Genomic DNA, 18,255 nt, shown 5'->3' on the forward strand with positions numbered 1-18,255 from the left:
TTAAACTTTTAAAAACACTGTTGATTTTACAAACTAGACATGGGATCTTACGCCATAAAAACATAGGAATAGTTTTATAACCTATTGAGATCTGGTCTTTGTTGTTTTTTCATATTAATAGTCCTTGAATTTAAATATGATAATAGTATGTAAGCACTTTTTTAGAATTTTAAGTATTTGCTGTTTTAAAGCACTGATTGAACAAAACGGGCTTTCTGGGCAACCAGACTGAGACACTGGGTTTGATTCCGTAAGAGCTTGGAATGGGCCTTTGTTGAAAAGCTCCTTGAGTCACTATCACGGGGGTATGTTTGATCCATTTGCAAAGATGAATGATTTTTTTTTTTTTTTTTTTTAGGAATTGTGGAGCTGTTTATAAGGTTAGGAAAAGGGGGCTGTCATCTCCTTATCAGTTTAATCCTGCTGGAAGCCAGCCTCTCAGGTTGAAATCAGAACAAATGGAAGGTCCAAATATGCTAACAGTAAATTAGTATTTTCAAATAATACTATGCTTTAAAAACCAGGTCAGTAAATGTCCCCAAGTAACTAAAGCAAGTCATAAATACATTATTGTTAAACTTAGTTTTGTTAAATCATGAATATGTGGGTAACTGAAAAAAAGTACGCAGTTACAAAAGAGAGCAGTAGTTATGTAGTGAATGCTGTTCTCTCTGGGTAAGAAGTTGGAATTGTAATTTTATTTCATCAAAAGACACTCTTATTTTGAGGAAACTTGTTTGAAATGCAAACGAGATTTCTCTGTGGAGCCCGCACAGAATTGTTGCTTTTCATTATGATGTTATTACTGCATAACAGGGCCACTTCTGTGTGTAGGAAGTGCGTATGCAAGTCCAAAGGGATTTGAGGCCTGAATGGGCGGGTTACACCAATTAAGAAATAGAAAGTTTTCAGAACATTTTGTTTTATGCCAGGTGCACAAGTTAGAGTTGCTTTTTGGGACTGGCATTCATGCACATAAGAATCAAACCTGATACTACTCTTGGCAGCTTGACTCAAGCCATTTAAAAATAAGCACAAACTGTCCTTGAGTGATTTTTTTCCCCCCATTGTAATAGCAGTGAATTTGCCTTTTTTCTTCATCTGTGATAAGCATGTAATTTTCCATTTATTTGGGGGGAAGGAAGGAGGTAAACATATACAAAAGACTTTCAGTCTTTGTATGAATAAAGTGTTTCCATTCATTTATTTATTTTTAAATTTCTATGATACTGTAATGCAGTACTACATATTGACCTTCATTCACATTCATCCGGCACATAATAGAAACCTTCATTTTTAAGGACCCTATATTAGTAATTAAGTTTTATATGGCTTTGAAATAATTTTTCTTAAATTGACATGCAAAGAAATAGAGTATCCCTGCTTCTGTTAATGGACTTTGATTCATGTTCTCTTAAATAATTTTACTTTATATATTTGTGTGTGTGTGTGTGTGTGTGTGTCCAATAGCCTACAGTGAAAAAATACACAAATGTGAAAAATCACTTGCTCTCCAGGCCAGCATTCTACTGCTGTGGGGAGGCCTGGGTTTGAGTTCCTGTTTTTGGCACTGTGAGCCAGAGACAGCCTTCTGCTTTGAGAACACGAGCCCAAGGGTCTTGTGTTCTGCAGGAGTGACCTCTTTAGCTAATTGTGTGGGGGGGATGTTGATGGGCGCTGAAAGGCATCTTGTCTCGTACACTTCACTGGAAGGAGACTGCCTGTTACCTAGAGCTCGACAGTGGGAGACGAGGAACATGGCAGGTTGAAGGACAATTGCATAGTGGGAAAAAAATTAGGCAACCCTGGTCATTTCTCTTGGTTAGGCAGGAAACAGAGATGTCCTTAGAAGAAGGGGGAGCACATGAGCATGTTTTATTAAGAGTTAATTCAAGAAAATTAATGCTAATTTATTCTTCATACACACCATGCAATTTGTTAGAAAAGTAAAAGAATAGTTTGAAATTCTTTGGTCAATTGATGGATTCCTATGTTAGGGGCATAGAAATGAAACTCAACATTAAGCAGACAAATACCCAAGCCCACAGGCTACATAAATGCTGAATAAAATCAGCTCTACAATGGAACTCTGAAAAGCAAGGGTAAGAAGCCTAATGAATGACTGAATATGACCTTAGCAAAATTCCTGGGGTGTTGTTGAAAGATCCTTCGTTTCCAGCTTAGATGTCAAGATGGGCTCCAGTAACCAGAAAACAAGAGAGCTTGAGTCGGTACTTACTGAGTTTTAAAAACCTTTCTAACACAATGCGTTAGACTAATCATTAAAAGGGCTTCTTTGACTGAATTTTGAGCTGTCACTGTGTGGACCTGTAGTTTAGGCCCAGGGAAAGCAAATTAAAAAGATAGGTATACTTCCCAAGACATGAATGTATCAGTATCCTGCTTTTATGGAGAAGAACTTCAAAAACTAGAATGTGGAAGCTGGCAGAATGTACTTTTGTCATGCTGATACCGTTGTAAGAAAGGCAACCAGGATACTTTGCCTTAAAATATTTGCAAATTACTTGCCTAGTGTATTAGAGGAAGATGTGAAAAAACCAAAATCTACTTTTTTTCATTTTTCACGTGGCCCATCCTGAAGAAATGATAAATTCTTCTGTTATATTTTAAAATATGTATTGTGACTGCGTAACTATATTAGTGATCTTTATTGTGCATGCTAGCCAGGAGCTTTTTAAGCATAGCGAATCTGTTTGTTTTCCCAAATACCTAAAAATTTACACATGAGCCGTCAGTTAGCATATCCTGGGTATTATCTGAGGAGCTTAGAAAAAACTGGGAAAACTCTGGTTGAAAAAGGGGACCATGAACTGTACTTATCACTCCTCATTAGCATACTTACTGTGAAGCAGTTTATTAGTATCAGTGCTTATAGGGAACAGGAGCGCAGTTGGGATGTCGTAGTTCCCCTGCTCTGGCCTTTCCTACCGCTGCAAAGATGAGGGAGCCGTCAGGAGGAGGAGGCTAAATGTAGACGAGCGTGTGTGCTGCCAGTTCACATTTTCCTCCTAACCCCTCCTCTGATATGAAAATGTCAGTCCTTTGTTCCCATCTAATTTTAGTACATCCTGGCTAAAAAAATGTGAGGATGAAAAACATTAGGATGATTTCCAACCCTGGGACTTGGAGGGGTGAAGTGGGAGGGGGAGCCTAGAGGAAAGCAGTTTACATTCCGGATCTGGCTGCCTTTCTGCGGCAGTATCTAGCCCTACTCTGTTGACTTTGGTAATGAAATAAATTTAGATGCACTGAAGCAGCAATAATTAGGTTTTCCTTCCATGTCCTCAACACGAAGCCTAGTTGGAATCTGAATGGGGAAAATCATAATATGGTATTTAATAAAATAAACTGGGCTGAATTAAAGAGCTGTATGCAAGTTTCGGAAGAAAGGCCTGAAATTGTGAGTGACAACTACATGTTGTGTTATTTATTAATAGAACCTTTGAAATCCTTTTGTGCTTCAGTGAAACTGCTTTTATGCTGTTGTTTTGAATGAGAATAATATTTGTTGATTTTTGAGAAGCAGTCTTAAGCAGGGCACACAAGAGTTGTTTATTCCCTCTGGAAACCCTAACAAGTCTAGAAGGAAAGCTTTGATTCTGTCAAGAGAGCCAGTTGGGTCAAATCATTGATAGTATAGTTTGTTCAAGAGATAGGACAGAATTCCATAGGACTTTGTAGTTGGAATTGCCAGTTGTGGTTATTATCTTAATGAAAAAGTAATTAACTGGATTAAAGTATGAGGGGAATTCCACACACTGGACCTCACTGTGAAATAAGCTTGCCTTTTCCAAAGGTTTGTTCATTTAGTGAGCTGAGGTGTCCTCTGGAAATCTCTGGGTGATAAAGACTTTATATAACCAGAAGAAAGAGAGATCATTTTGTTATAAAGTCCATTTGATTGATTTAATTTTAAACAAATGCAATATCAGATTATTTTCTGAACTTAAAATTTATTTTGCTGCTTTTTATTTTATAATAACAGATAGCTTGTGTTTAAAATCTGTTAATAGAATAAATATAAAAGAAATGATACTTTTTAAATACTAAATTTTGGAGAAAAAAGTGGTTGGAACCTAGGCAATTCACTTTCTGCGCTTTCCTTTTTTTCCTCTAAAACAGGGTATTCAGTAGGCGATATGTAGTGTATGTGGTGCTAAGGCAAGCACAGTAGGCGGTATTTAAATTGTTCTCTACCCCTGTATTAGTCAGCTTGGGCTGCCATAGACTTGGTGGCTTAGACAATGGAAATTTATTTTGCAGTCTGGAGACTGAGAATTCCAAGATCAAGGTGCCAGCAAGGTTGGTTTCATCTTGAGGCCTCTTCTCTAGGCTTGTAGGTGGCTGCCATCTCCCTCTTTGTGTGGTTCACGTGACCTCTGTGCGAGTGTGGGGGAGACAGTGAGTGGCTGCAGCAGGCTTCTCTGGTGTCTCTTCTTACAAGGGCACGAGTCCCATCTTGGGGGCCCCACCCTCATGAGCTCCTCTAACCCTAATTCCCTCCCAAAGGCCCCATCTTCATGTATTATCACACTGGGAGTTAGGGCTTCAGCATATGAATTTGGGGAGGACACATTCAGTCCCTGACAACCACTAAAATCAATCTAAGGTTTACAGAAAGGCCTACAAAATAGGTTTTCACTATATATGGGGAGTGTAAATACTCCATTAGGTGGATGCCATCTGTTAGGTTACTTTTTGGTTCTTTTAAACCAAGGTATATATCTATGTGAACAAATATATGTGCATATAATAAAACATTTGGAGCAATCACATGAACATGTTTCAATCTAAAAATGTCTGCGCATCCATTGGTAAACTTTCGATTTGAATGTTGATTGTCTCTGATACGTATTCAGTAATTCAGTTTGTATTCATTTGACTATAGAGATGTTCTATCCAAGAAACTCAGAAATTTACTCTAATTGTTTAGTCCACTTCTATTTTACGTGTAGAAAGATTGAGAGCTACATTGGGCCTAGGCACAATTGTCATAATCCGAAGGATTGCCCTAATTGGATTCTGCTGGACCCCAAACACACACAGACTACACATTCACAGATGACCTAATTTTCCACTGTCAGGTTCCGGCGCTTTGGGGCTCCTCCCTTCTCATGCTCCACAGAGACCCATGCTTGAGCATAGTGCACCGTCTGCCCTTCTTATGCCTTATACCTCTGGGCTACGGTCACTCTGTCCTACACCTGCTTACCTTCTCAGTGACATTGAAGCGTGTTAAAGGGGCTAGCAAAGTCCCGAATGTGTAGTAGACATTTAAGATTGGTTTCCCTTCAGTACGTTTCTGTGAAGCAGTTTGATGTAGTAGAGAAAGAGGCAATTGTGTAGAATCTACACAATAGGGTTGTGAATATTAAATGAGAAAAATAAATGTAAAGCAGCTTAGCATGATTCCTAGCACACACCAATGCCAAATAAATATTCTTTTCTCCAAAGACCCTTCTTCCCATTGGAGCTAATACATTGAATTGTTCAGGATTTGAACCCTCAGTGCCACCAAGTTAATGCACTCAGTTTCATGGTAAGGCATTTATATTCCAGGAGTGAATAGATGAGTGAGGAGAGGAGGAGTGCTCAGTAAGTAAGTAAGAGGGAAAGTCTGGAGTACGGGGGTCTTTCAGAATGTCCTTAAAATTCATGCTGTGTATCTCCTTCTTCCTTAGGCTTTAGATAGGGCTCGTGCTGAAGCACCTTTTGATTTAGTTAAGAAATGAGGACCAGAAATCATAACGCCAGATTTTCATGAAATGCCCTTTATGATGTGTTTCAGCAGACTCTAAGATCCCCCTCACTTTCACGATCATTGTCTGTGTAAGTGCTAATTATTTAGTACTAAATATAGGTGTGATGAGGAAAATGGTAAGGTGAATGCATTTGAATTGGAAACAAATGCCACGGCTGTGGTCCACCTTCCTTCCTTAAGTCTGAGTGCCAAGGCGTTGTTTCCAGTAACATCCAACAAGGGACCTGAATACATGTCCCCCAAAGGGCCAGCAGCAGGTTTGATGAAAGTTGTGAATTGGATTTGGGTCTTTTACTGCGCTCTTAGGAAGCAGTGGGCTAAGATTTTATCATTGATTTTCACCTTGCATCGCCTAGGTTTGATTTTGATCAGTGAGTCACTTTTATTTTCTTGCTCTGAGTTGAGGTAAGTGCCATTAACAATGGCATTTTAAAGTTTGATGTTGAGTAATAGTTTATCTGATTCAAATTTAGTTTATGCTGGAACTGACAGTATAGTATGTAAAGTACAGTGAATCACTTGTTTATGCTAGTCTAGAAAACATTTAGTTTTCAGATTTGTTTATTTAACCTTTTTATTGGTGGTTAAGTGAATAATACATCAGTTCCTGGAGTGCTTAGTATGACTAGAAACGCTGCCCAGACGAATGTCACTTTCTCTAGTTAACTAGCCTCAGAGAGCTGAAGTCTCAACCATTTTTAAAAAGTTCTACGGAGATGAGGTCAAGATGATATGTGTATCTGTAGAACAGAACATAATCAAAGCTTCACTACTTTGAATTAGATAATTTATCAGTGTGATGGTTGAATAACCTGGTTTTGAACAGTTTTGGGTTTTTTGTTTGTTTGTTTTTTGTTCCTTGTGAAAGTTCAATTGTAAAGTAGAATTTAAAATAGCAAGCCAACTTCTCACTTATATTAATTCTTTTCTGTTTCCTGTCAGCTGCAGTGTTTGCACACACAAAATAGGCAAGGCTACTCCCTCTTATAAACAGTAATGGATAGGATAAAACAAAACATCTTTGCTTTTGGTTAATATTGAAGGTTGACAAACTGCGAGGAGAGTTAAGAAATTCACAGGCTAATATAATATGTAGGGCAAATGTTCTTTTCCTACTGCTCCCAGGATATTCTATCCATTGGAGCCAGAGACTAATTTTTTTTCTTGATATTTCAAATCCAAAAGGTTCAGCCTCCAGAGTGGGTATTTAAACTCTGAAATCATAAACTGTATCTAGTGTAACAGTCTCCTCACTACCTAATGAAAATGAAATTCACTTGGTTTCATTTTTATAGGGATAGGCAGGATAGCAGTCGCTTTGAGCATATCGCTAGGGAGGAGTTAAAAATAGATTTTTCTTGAGGCAGTGACTTATATGGCAGATAGTTGACAGAAGAGAAAAGTTAAGTTAAATTTTGGGCTTGTATCTCAAATACTAAATCTGAATTCCTCTAAAGAATATTTTAAGGAAAAAATTGAAATTGCTTCCATTTGAAGGTAATAAACATTTAGTCTGGGTGTGCTATTGAAATATTTTTCTAGATTAAATTCAACATATAGCAATATGAAAATATTATAACTTGGTTTTAGTTACGTTTTTGGTGGAGTAACTGAGGCAGACTAGATTATGGGTGAGTAACCGTGGTTTCGGGAATTAATTGGAGTCTACTGCAGCCAAGATCATAAATAAATCAGGGAAAGGCCAGGAACTAATTACGCTTTTGAATCTTAGTATTAAAATAGTGAAATAATCTTTATAAGTTTTACATATCCCAGTAACTTTGAATGTAGATAGTGAAAAGCCTTCATTATATTTATTTTGGCTTATTTATCATGCACGAACTTTTCAATGTCTGTTTTTTCATGGCTTGTGCTTCCTTATAGCACCTAACACTGAGAGCTACTATTAACTTTGCAAAAAAATAAAAAAGCAATAGTAAATTGAACTCAGTTTTAACTGTTGCTCTGTTCTTTTTAGCTTACCTTACTCAGAGCTCTTCCATGCAGTGAGTTGCAAGCGTGACATTTGCTGTGTTTTCAGCACCTGCCAACTGGGAAACCAGGGTTTGTGCTCGGGCCATAGCTCCTAACGCACACTGTGTGGTGCACAATACCCTCCCAGCTGGCCTGCTTCGTACCTCCCTGGTGCTAGACGTTGGGTCACAAAGCCATGCAGATTCACATGCGCTGATTTCAATAGGCATTCCCTTTCAGGCTGCTTTCAACTCTCGCTTCCTATCAAAGGAGTTAGATTGGTATCGTTAAATTTACTGCTGCGGTTATTTTTCAATGAAAATAAATTTGTTTTATTTAGTTATTGAATCAAAAAGTAACTTTGTCTGCAGGAACCGAAGTACCTCTTGTAAAACGTGTGTGTCTAGATAGGGGGTGTATCTGCATAACTGTATAACAGAGCTATACCTCATTTTCATCAGTGGAAAGGTTTCAGAATACGAGATAAAAAGAGAAAGGAGAAAAACAAGGATTAGTGTGTCATAACATGCTTATGTAGGTAGGGCTGTTAGTTGTAACTGGATCATAGATGTGGGAACAATTACAGAACTTATTTATTTTTTTAAAATAAGATCCGCATAAGAAAATTGCCTCCATAGTAAATTCAGAGTTTTGGCTTCCATATATAACCCAAATTTTCCATATTTTCCAAAGAAGTGTATTTTGCTAACTTGTTTTCAGTAGCCAATCTCTTTGAAAATGCTTCAGGTGGATTTGGTGATGTCTGTCTTTCCATCATCTATTATAAGAAATTTTAAAAGGTTCTGTTTCTAGAAAAGATCTTTTCAGATGTAGAAAGGATGGTGTGAAATGTGAATGACTGGCTTTTAATACAACAGTTGTGACAAAGAGGCAGTGGCTTTTGGAGGCTGAATAAAGGAGTTAATACACACACATCTGCATACTGCTGTTGGGGTCAGTGTGTAACACGTTTGGTGTTGGTTTCACTCACTTCGTTAGTCTAAAAAGAATAATGTTATTCTCAGAGACAAACTAGTTTATCATTTTTTAGTAGTGAGCTCTTTTTAAAAGCGTAGGCGCAGATAGATTTGGTGGGAAAAACTGAACACATTGACTGGTCCTTAATCAAACTTCAAAGCTTAGCTCCCTGTTTGAATATCACATTTATCATGTTCTAAAGGCACAAGAATAAAACACCCACTAACTACCTAGGACACTCCTCAGTGCATATCAAAACCCAAGCTTTACCTCCTCTGCACAAATGTGCTTAGGTGAATACTTTTATTAGCTTGTTGATACAAGTTATAGTTGGTTACACCCTTTTTTAATAAAATACACCCTTTTTGTCTCCTGTTGCTTCAGAGCTTTAAACTTGGAATGGGGGAGCGCTTTATGTGGAATGACAGTGTTTGAATCTCCCAAGTGGTTTTCAGTGGACACAGGACGCACACCATAACACACATGCATTCCGCCATTTGGTAGTTCTGTTTTGAGGGGAGCCTGGAGAGCCAGTATTGCTGTTTTATCCCTGGGTTTCATATATTGGTCTTGGGGTGAGACAGTATGTAATCCCTACATTTTATATTTCCCAGGGTGCTCTGTGGCTTAACCAGATTACTTTTGGTCGATAATAATGGAAAAGTTACAAGTGATTGTTTTTGGGTTACTTATGGATTTATTCCTAACTTGGCCTATGAATTTGTGTTTAGGTGTCTCTGGTTGTGTTGTAAATCTGGTTTTGATTTGGTTTTGACCTTTCTGAGTGAACGAAGGTAGACAGCTTACTCCCTCCCTTTCCCCCAATTGCCGCTTACATTGTTTAAAATCCAGAGTTCAACTGAGTTTATATTTACTCTTCTGAATTAGGCAAAACTCTATTATACAACCTTTTGGATAGGATTTTTTATAATAAAGAACTATGTAGTATAGCCCTAAAGAGTGGGGTGGTTTTATATCTATAGGACTTACTACATAATGTGGGAAGAGCCTACAGTATAGAAGGTTAAGTGACACAGGCCTTAATGTATATATTTTTAGCCCTTGGAGATTTAAATTAAGTAAATGAGAAATAGCTGTTCATTGGTTAGTGGCACATCTCCTTAAGCAGGTATTTTAGTTCTGTGCACTCTCAAGAAAGTCTCAGAACCAGAAAAACAGGCTGCTTTAGGTTAGAAAGGCTTTTTACAGTAAAGGATCTTGCCATAACCACAATCCTTGGAATTTTGTGAGCCTAAAATCATCCTGAAAGCAACAAGAATAATGGTTGCAATAATTGTTTCCAGGCTCAGGACCCCTGCATTTTGTTTTTTAAGTTGACCCTATGAACTAGTAATTGCAGGAATAAACTGAATGTTTGCCAGCAGGAGTCACTCTAGGCCTCCTAATAAAAAGTAAATTAAACTATATCCTTAAAGCTCTCAAAGGCTGAGGTGACACTGTGATAAGACTGCATTAGAGAAACGTAGCAGCATCTCGTGTTATCCCTTGTGCCTTTCTTTGTTCGACCTAGGAAGACTTGGTTCTCGCTCCTTTCAAAATTGGCCCTTGACATATATTTTTAAAGCAATGTTTATGGATAAAGATGTCAATATCTTAGTATTCTGCATATTAACTCATGTTGGCTTTCTTAGGATGAATTGACTGCATCCCACATCATCTGCTTGAATGAATAGACATCCTTCTGATTGTTGTCCATCCTAATCTTGCAGAAATCACTGGAGTGAGCTGTAGTTAGTGTGAAAGGAGATGTTAGCTCATGGTTTTCTGAAAAAGAATGAGTCCAGTGTGATGAGAAACTGAAATATTTCAGCAATAGCCATGAAATATAATAGCTTCCTAAGTGCACACAAGCTCAAAAAGTTAATTGTTCATTTATGTTTGATACTGGGATTGAAACATTGGATTAAAACCAATTAAATGTTCCTAGAAGCAACAGCAAAAGTTTCCTGATTTATGAATAGAACCATTCAAATGGCGCAGACACAATCCATGTAAAGTAATGAGGTGTTTTGTTTTTTTGGCAAAGGAGAACACCAACAGGCATAGGGAGTTCTTTAAAAAACAAAAAAAAACGCCCTTCTCCTTAAAATTCTCTTTTTGGATACAAGGTCAACAAAATAACAAACACCAATAGGAAGGAGTAATGGGAAATCTAGGGCTTCACTTCACAAGGAAAACAAGCCCCTCCCCCAGGTGAGCCGCACAATGAAAATACTCTGCTTATTCTATCAGGGTTACATTCCTGAACTTAAGTCAACATCCTAAGTTACAGAACTAAACATGCTCTGCCTCTGCTTAGCAACCACAAATCCTTCCTTCACCAGTTGCATAGATTTTGGATGTGGCTTCTGAAGTATACATTCCTTTATTTCGATCAGCACCCCGAGTTAGGAAACTAGCGCTTTCTTTACCCAAAGTGTGACAACACTAACACGATACCCCCTCCCCTGCCGCCCAGCCACTGAAATGAACGTTTCTTTAAAACCTCAAAAAAACCCCAACAACCCGGAAGCTGGACGTCTGAAGTCCACGCGGCCCGGGGTTTTCGTCCCGGCTCGTGCAGGGGGCGGGGGGCGACGCCCGCGGGGCTCCTGGCCCAGGGCCCGGGCAGCGCGGTGGCGGCCGCGGCGGCGCGTCAGGGGCCCGGGGCCACTTCCCGCGACCCGGGGCCTCGCAGGCGCGAGCGCGGCGAGCGGCGCGCGGCTCGGCTCGCAGGACGCCCTGTGGCCCCGGCGGCGGCGCGCCGCGACCCCCCCACTCCCCGCCCACCGGCGGCCACGCGCACTGCACACTCGCCCGCCGCACGCCGCCCGGCTCTGCACGCCGCCGCCGCCGCGCCGAGCGCCGGGCCCGCGACGCCGCCCGCACCGCGCCGGTCCCCGCGAGCAGCGGCCACGGTCGGGCGGCCCCGCGGCGGTGGCGGTGGCGGGCGGCCTGGCCGGGGCGGGTTAAAGGGACGAGTTGCAAACAGTTCAGGAAGTGACAAGTCGATTTCCTCCTCCCGGGGAGCCGCTCGGTACAAAGCGCTCGGCGCCGGCAGGAGAGCGTGCGCGCGGCGGACGGCGGGGACGACTGGGCGAGCGAGCGCCGGCGGCGACCGGGGCGCCCCCCGCGCACAGTAAGGACCGGGGCCGGGCGGCGGCGCCGGGTGCGCCCGGCGCGGGCAGGAGGGAGCCCTGCTCGCGTGTGCGGGGGGCTTGCGGCTGTGCTCCGTATTTGTATCTTTTATGCTGCGGGTTGCCCTGCTTTCCGCCGTGCTTTGCGTTGGGTCAGGTGGTGTCTCGGGGTCTGAGTGTCGCCCCTGGTGCCGGCGTGAGACTTGTCAGCGCAGCCCGGGGACGAGCCAGCCTGGCCCCTGCGGAGAAGTCTGCGCTTCCCGGGGCGGCTGCGCCGGGGGTGTCCCCTCGACGCGTCTCAGCTTGAGCCCCGGCTCGCGGCCGCGGCGAAGGCGCCGAGCCCCCGGACCCGGGCGGCCCCTCGCGCCCCGAAGTTCCCGCATCGTTTGCACAACTCTTTTGTTCGCGGAAGTTTGCGTCCGCCACCCCCGGGATGCGGACGCGCGGCGGCGGGTTCCACGGCCGCTGGACCGGCCGGGGCGCTCACGGTGCGGGTGAGGGGGCTTTCCGTCCCCGGCGGGCGGAGCCTGCGGGGTGGCCGCGGTGGGGGCTCACGGAGTGGGGGCGCCGGCGCCGCCGCCGCCTTGGCACATGGCGAGAAGGGCCGTCCGGCACGGGCACACGGGTCGAGTCACATTTCTGCCAGGACTTGATTTGCAAACCCGTGGGAGTCTTCTTCCTCTCCCCGGGTTTCACTCGGTGGGGCGGGGACGGAGGACGCGAGGTTACCCAGAGCGTGGGGAGGGCCCTCGGTTTGCGTTGCCCCACGGGGCTTCTTGGGCACCCCCAAGCTCCCCACCCCCGCCCGCAGACTTTGGGAACAATGCTTGTGGCGCGGGACAGGGCAGCGGAGCACCGGTGAGTTGCGTGAGCCGCCTGGCTGGGGTCCCTCGCCCCCGGACGCCCCCTGAAGCCGCGCTCCCTCCATCTGACCGCCGGGTTCATTAACACGTACTGTACTTCGAACGATGGTGAACAAAGAACAGCTCTTTGCAGCATTTGATGAATGGGATTCTGCCTCCTATAGGCCACACTCCGAGTCTTTCAGACGTTACAGCCCACACTCCGGACTCGCTGGTGTTGGACAAGTGGCCCCCGGCTACATTCGCGGCCGGGACCCCGGGCAGGGCATTCGTGCCGTCGTCGTCGCCGCCGCCGCCGCCACCACCACCGGGCTCGCCTTGCCTGAGCGGGTGCAGATGGAGCCAGGCTGACGGTTGTTCAACAGGAACAAATGTTTGTTGAATTGTTGGATGGTGGAGACTCGGGACTGTTTTCTATTGACTGCTGCAGGAGTTGGAATGGCATTGTTTATTGGCCTGGGAAGCCAGGCAAGCGTCTTGTGCTGCTTACAACATATTAGCAGACTTCCAAATGACACACGAGCATATGTGTTCCCAGCAGTTCCCACCGGCTGGGAGGAGGATCCCCCTGCTCCGGATCCCGGACTCCAGGTTAAAAGATGCCTCTGGGTTGGAGGACGTGGGGAGGAATCGAGTTAGCCCACTGGGCGAAATTTACTATTCCTGACTCGGCCAGGTTTTAGTTTCATTTTAATTTATCTACTTAACAGTAACTTTATCTCAGCTACAGTTTTGATACTGAATTGCAGATCTGTAGGTTCCCCCCGCCCACCCCTTAGCTGTAGACAGCTAGGTAAACAGAAAATAGCTGCTTGTCCCAGTTGAGAGGCCCATGTTAGTGGGAGAAGATTTGGGTCTTAAGTTCAGGAGTGGTAGCCCTTGACCCTGGCCTTGGCTAGGGTCTGGATGCTGCCAGTCATCCTGCAGACCCAGCAGCCTGCTGACCCAGCTCTCAGGGCACTGTTCCAGTCTAGAAAATGAAGGCGGCTTGGGGCAGGTCTGTGTTTTTCTTCCAAATGCGCCATCCAAAGAACAAGGTGGTTTTCAGACTGGTTTGGATAATTTTGCCAAGGACTTCTTATTCCCCCCCCCCCCCAGAATGTGATATTGACGTGCAGTCATTTTAACGTGGAAGGAAGGCAAGTTGTAAATAAAAGCGAGCAGTACCATTGCTACAGAAGTGGACTTGAATGTTCTAAGGCTGGCAGGACAAATAGAGTATGCCACTGTTTTGATACGTAATGTTTTTAGTCACTTCTCCCTTCTCCCTTCCGTTTTCAACTTAGGATATGTCACATGTAAGTAGCATTTTGGAAGTCCATAAAGTTCTTTTGGGGATACCTTATTGTTATCATGGTGGCTACACTTAATTGGTATTTTATGGGCAACCCTGTTATTATTCCTTAGGCTCTTTCTGTCCACACCTTCTAGTCTTTCTCTGTCTCCTGTTGCTTCTTTTACTCTCCCCCAGCCTTTCCATCTCCCCAGTTCTGTAGAAGCTCGGTGGGCTGGGTGTCCTGTAAGTGGGCTCGGAGAGCAGGCCCCGACCGGTGATCCAAGCACAGAAAAGGCCAGCCAGCTCTCTTCCCCTGCAGGAGGCTGGAGAGGAGGGAGCCTTGTGTGAAATCTGGGAGCTGGCAGCAGGGGACGCCTCGGAGCAATTTGGCTTCTCTTCGCATTGCTCTTTGAAAAAGCACTCCCTTCTCGCCCACTGCTGGATGTAGGGGGTTCTGGGGACTGACTGGTGGCCCTCCTGTCGGGTTGTTCACTGATGTTTTTATCTGTGCAGTGTGACTTTTTTGAACTGCATACTGTGCGGAAAACTTTTTGTTCTTGTCCTTAAAAAAAAAAAAAAGAGGCTGAAATAAGCAAATACTCAGATCAACACCACCCCCATCATTACCACCACCGCACACACCTCTCTGGTGTGTAATAAAAGCAACCTGCAGGCATCATTTGTTATGTAATATGCTGATAATACAAGTTTCAGTCTTGTATAGATGGAAACCAGATGTGGAGGGGCTCTCTTTAATTGATCCAGCAAGGGGGACACTTTAATACATTAGCCCTCGCAAACCCCAAAGGTGACTTTTTTTTTTTTTTTTTAACTTAAGGGGAGAATCCCAAACCCAGGGCTTTTTCGAGGTTTTTGCCTCTTGGCTTCTCGCTTTGCTGCAGCTGTCCTTTTTGTCAGACTCTTCCTCCCTTGAAAGAACCGGTTTGTTGCCAACACCAAGCACATGGCTGGGTCTGGCGGGGCTCAGCACAGTTTTACTCTGCTGGGCTCCACTCTCCGCGCCTCGTCCAGCTGCTGCCCTGGCCTCCACCCCACAAAGCTGGGCCTGGCCGAGGGACTTGGGTGCCGGCAGGAATGTTGACTGTTCTCCCTCAACTGCTTTGTGAAACATCTGATCGTCGAGGGAGAGTTGCTGTTTAAACTTGCCCAATGAATACACTTTCCAAAATCATTGACTCCCCTTGTCCAATTAATTTCTGTGTGTGTTTCCTGCCTAACTTTATGAGGGTTCTTTCTACACGGCTGAGTCACCTTTATTACGGCCCAAGGTCGGGGACTGCACTGTAAGAGCTGACCCATCAGCAGCAGTTGCATTGCGTGCCGGGATGTGAACTTTGGAAACAAACCCAGAGGCTCAGATACGCTGATGTGCCCAGAGACTTGCTTAGAAAAGTTTTGTTTTAGCGCAGTTTACATTAATATGATTAATCACCTCGCCACTGAAAAGTCTATATTCGAAAGCAATTTAGCGTCCCCTAGGGTTCTTCTTAGGGTGAAGTAATTTTCTTTGCCAAACAACTTTGCGTTAAGGTGACTTCTTCTTTGATGTTTAATCCAAACCTCCTGTGCACACAATTTTGGATCAAGGTTGGGGCCTCGAAAAGTGCGGGTTGTGGTGTAGATGGTGCCTCTCTTAACCTTCCCGGACTCAGGTCAGAGGGCATCGGATTCTTGTGTCAAGAAAGTTCTTGCAGACCCGGAGCAGTGGTCGAGTTAGTGAGTGCCTTGCGGGTTGGGATGGGAGGGAATCTTCCAGAGGAAACTTGGCTTCAGGGTGTCTTGGAGGAGGGGATGCAAGGAGGCTGGAGCTGAGGACAAGATTTTTTTTTTTCCCTTGTAGCGACTGGAGATACTTGAGCTTTTTCAAAAAAACCGAGACAACTTTGCTGCAGTCTCCTTCTCCTCCTCCTCCTTCTTTTTCCTCTTCTTTTTTTGTTAAATGTGGGTTGATTGAGAGGGGAAATGCTGATGGGTGGGTCTGAAAGCAGCCTTAGGAACCCGAGAAAATAAAAACACATTTGAAGGACTCAGGAAGATTTTGCATTTCAAAGGGTCTACCTTGTAGAATTTCACATCACGTCAGGGGTTTCGGAGAAGTGTGACAGGCACCCCCGCTTCTTTAATGGTTCTCCTTCACTCCTGCTGTGGGGGCTGCGCGGGAATCTGCCTTTTGCAGGGGGGATGGGGGCAGCTTGGCCAGACCGCGCAGGAATATCGCGGAAATAGCCCCCTTGGGCATCTGTCGTCCCTGGAGGGACTTTTTCCACGGGACCACTCTGGGGAGGTGAAAGCAAATCATTTTGGTAAACACCCCTTTGACCCCAGGATGCAGGGCCAGGCCAACTCCTGACTGCTCTCGCTCTTTTTCTTTTCTCCCATGAAACAAAGAAACAGATTCTCCTCCCGCGCTGGTGTAAAGTGGTTCCCAAATTCCCAAGACTCAGGATGGCGAAAAATTGGGTGCAGCAGCATTTAGCAGATACGGGTGCGGATTGGTCAAAGAATAACAGCAGTGCCCACTGGTAGTTGGAGACCCACCCTGGAGCTTTGGATGCACTGTCGAATTCTGAGAGCAATCCTGTAGGGACAGCTGAAGAAAACTGAGGCTCAGGGAGGCCAAGTAACTGGCTCCAGGCCACACAGCTTGCAAGGTCGAGAAGCTCATCTGCCTGTCCAGGTCTCTCTGGCTTAAGGGCCTGTGTCCTCCTTGCTCTCAGTCGGTATGTCCATAAGACAGAGGCACAGGTTCTGTTTTATCTCGGAACGTAAATTTTGTTTAGTCTTGTTAACATCACAGGGAAACTTAAGAAATTTAACTGCCTCTTTGCCTTGCCCCTCCCTTTCGTACAGCGTTACTTTCTTTTAAAACAGTGATTGGACTCTAGGTATCTACCATAGGACCGAAGGCAGAGCCTGGATTGGGAAGACTGAAATGTTTTGCTTCATCCTTACAAAAGACAGATTCACAAGAAAATATAATTATTCCCAGTGACCTTCTGGGGGAAACGGGAAATAAATCTGGCAGCCCACTAGAAGCTTCACCGTTTATTCAGATTCCATTTCCCATTCAAAGAGATTGTTAAAAAGGATTTCCAGCATTTTTTTTTTTTTTTTTGCATTTGTAATTCAGATGTCTCAAAGTAAATCATTTTGTGATGCTTGCCACCCCAGGTTTGTACAATATCACGTTTTGTTTACAGGACTAAAGTAATCATATAACGAAACGCAATTGTACATCGTCCAGCGTGTGGGAACTTGGTAGGCCCCAGCCAGAGCCGGGCAGGGGCCCTGCATTCTGTCTCAGACAGATGGCTCTTCAGAGGTTCATCCTCATTTGTGTGTGGGGGTGGGGTGAGGGTACCCATCTCCAGCAAGGCCTGCCTGGCTGGCTCTGCTGCTCTTTCTGTCCCTACAGAGTTTGTGGGACAGGGCTAGGCCCCCTTTGTGCTGAGTTTCTAGAATCTAGAGCAGTGGTTCTCAGTGTTGGCTGCACCTTAGGATCACCTGGGGAGGTTTAAAAGAAAACTCTGGATGCCCAGGCTGCATCCAGGGCCAATTACATGAGAATCTGAGAGAGAAGGGGTAGGACTCAGCGTTGTATTTTTAAAGTGTCTGAGTTGATTCTGTTGTGCATACAAGACTGAGGAAGTAGGGCTGGAGTAGACCCCATGCACACCTCGCGTCCTGTTCAGGAGTGGGATAAGCCTCTTGTGATGTTCCGCTGCAGCCGCGTCTCACGAAGGGGGATCTGAAAGGTGCCCACTCGTGGGTGAGGTGCCTGCTGCAGACGTCATCCAGGTAATTGCTGCTTCTTCTGCTGGGCCTGCTGGGCCAGGTCTCGGGTGCACCTCCCGGCACAAAACCGGTACAGGCCCTCTGAGCCGCCTTCTTCCCAGAACCAAGAGGGCCGCTTTTCTTCAGCCTGTTGCCTCACGGTAGTTCTCATCATGCAAGCTCTTGTGTCCCTGCTGTCCTGCTGGTCTTCGGCTTCTTGTCCCTTGTGGAGGTTTGGCACGTGTATTCCTGTGTGGCTCGCGGAGGGAAGGTGCACTTTGGGTCTAGGGCACGTCTTGGTGATGCTCAGTGAGCAGTCGGTCCTTTTCTCGTTGCCTCTGTTGGCAGTGACTCACACCTTCAGCCTCCTGACTGTACCTGTCCTCTTGCGGACACACTCGGGGTTACACTCCATTGAGTTCTGTTCAGAATGCCCAGGGGCTGTGGAGA

At 44.7% G+C, this 18,255-nt stretch overlaps 1 protein-coding gene across 2 annotated transcripts in view; it reads left to right on the plus strand.

Moving 5' to 3' along the window:
- Window positions 1-3,205: 3,205 nt before the first annotated feature.
- The window catches only part of FAM53B (family with sequence similarity 53 member B), a 112,287-nt gene continuing 97,237 nt past the window's right edge, over window positions 3,206-18,255 (plus strand). The window contains exon 1 of one of the 2 annotated variants that reach the window (XM_081074257.1): window positions 3,206-3,421. The gene's annotated coding sequence lies outside the window, so the exon portion shown is untranslated. Of the gene's footprint in view, window positions 3,422-11,741; window positions 11,874-18,255 lie in introns of those variants that run through there. The other variant, XM_081074256.1, reaches the window with a different exon arrangement.

This window comes from Rhinolophus hipposideros (genome assembly GCF_964194185.1).
Source record: "Rhinolophus hipposideros genome assembly, chromosome: 15".
Lineage (NCBI taxonomy): Eukaryota > Metazoa > Chordata > Mammalia > Chiroptera > Rhinolophidae > Rhinolophus > Rhinolophus hipposideros.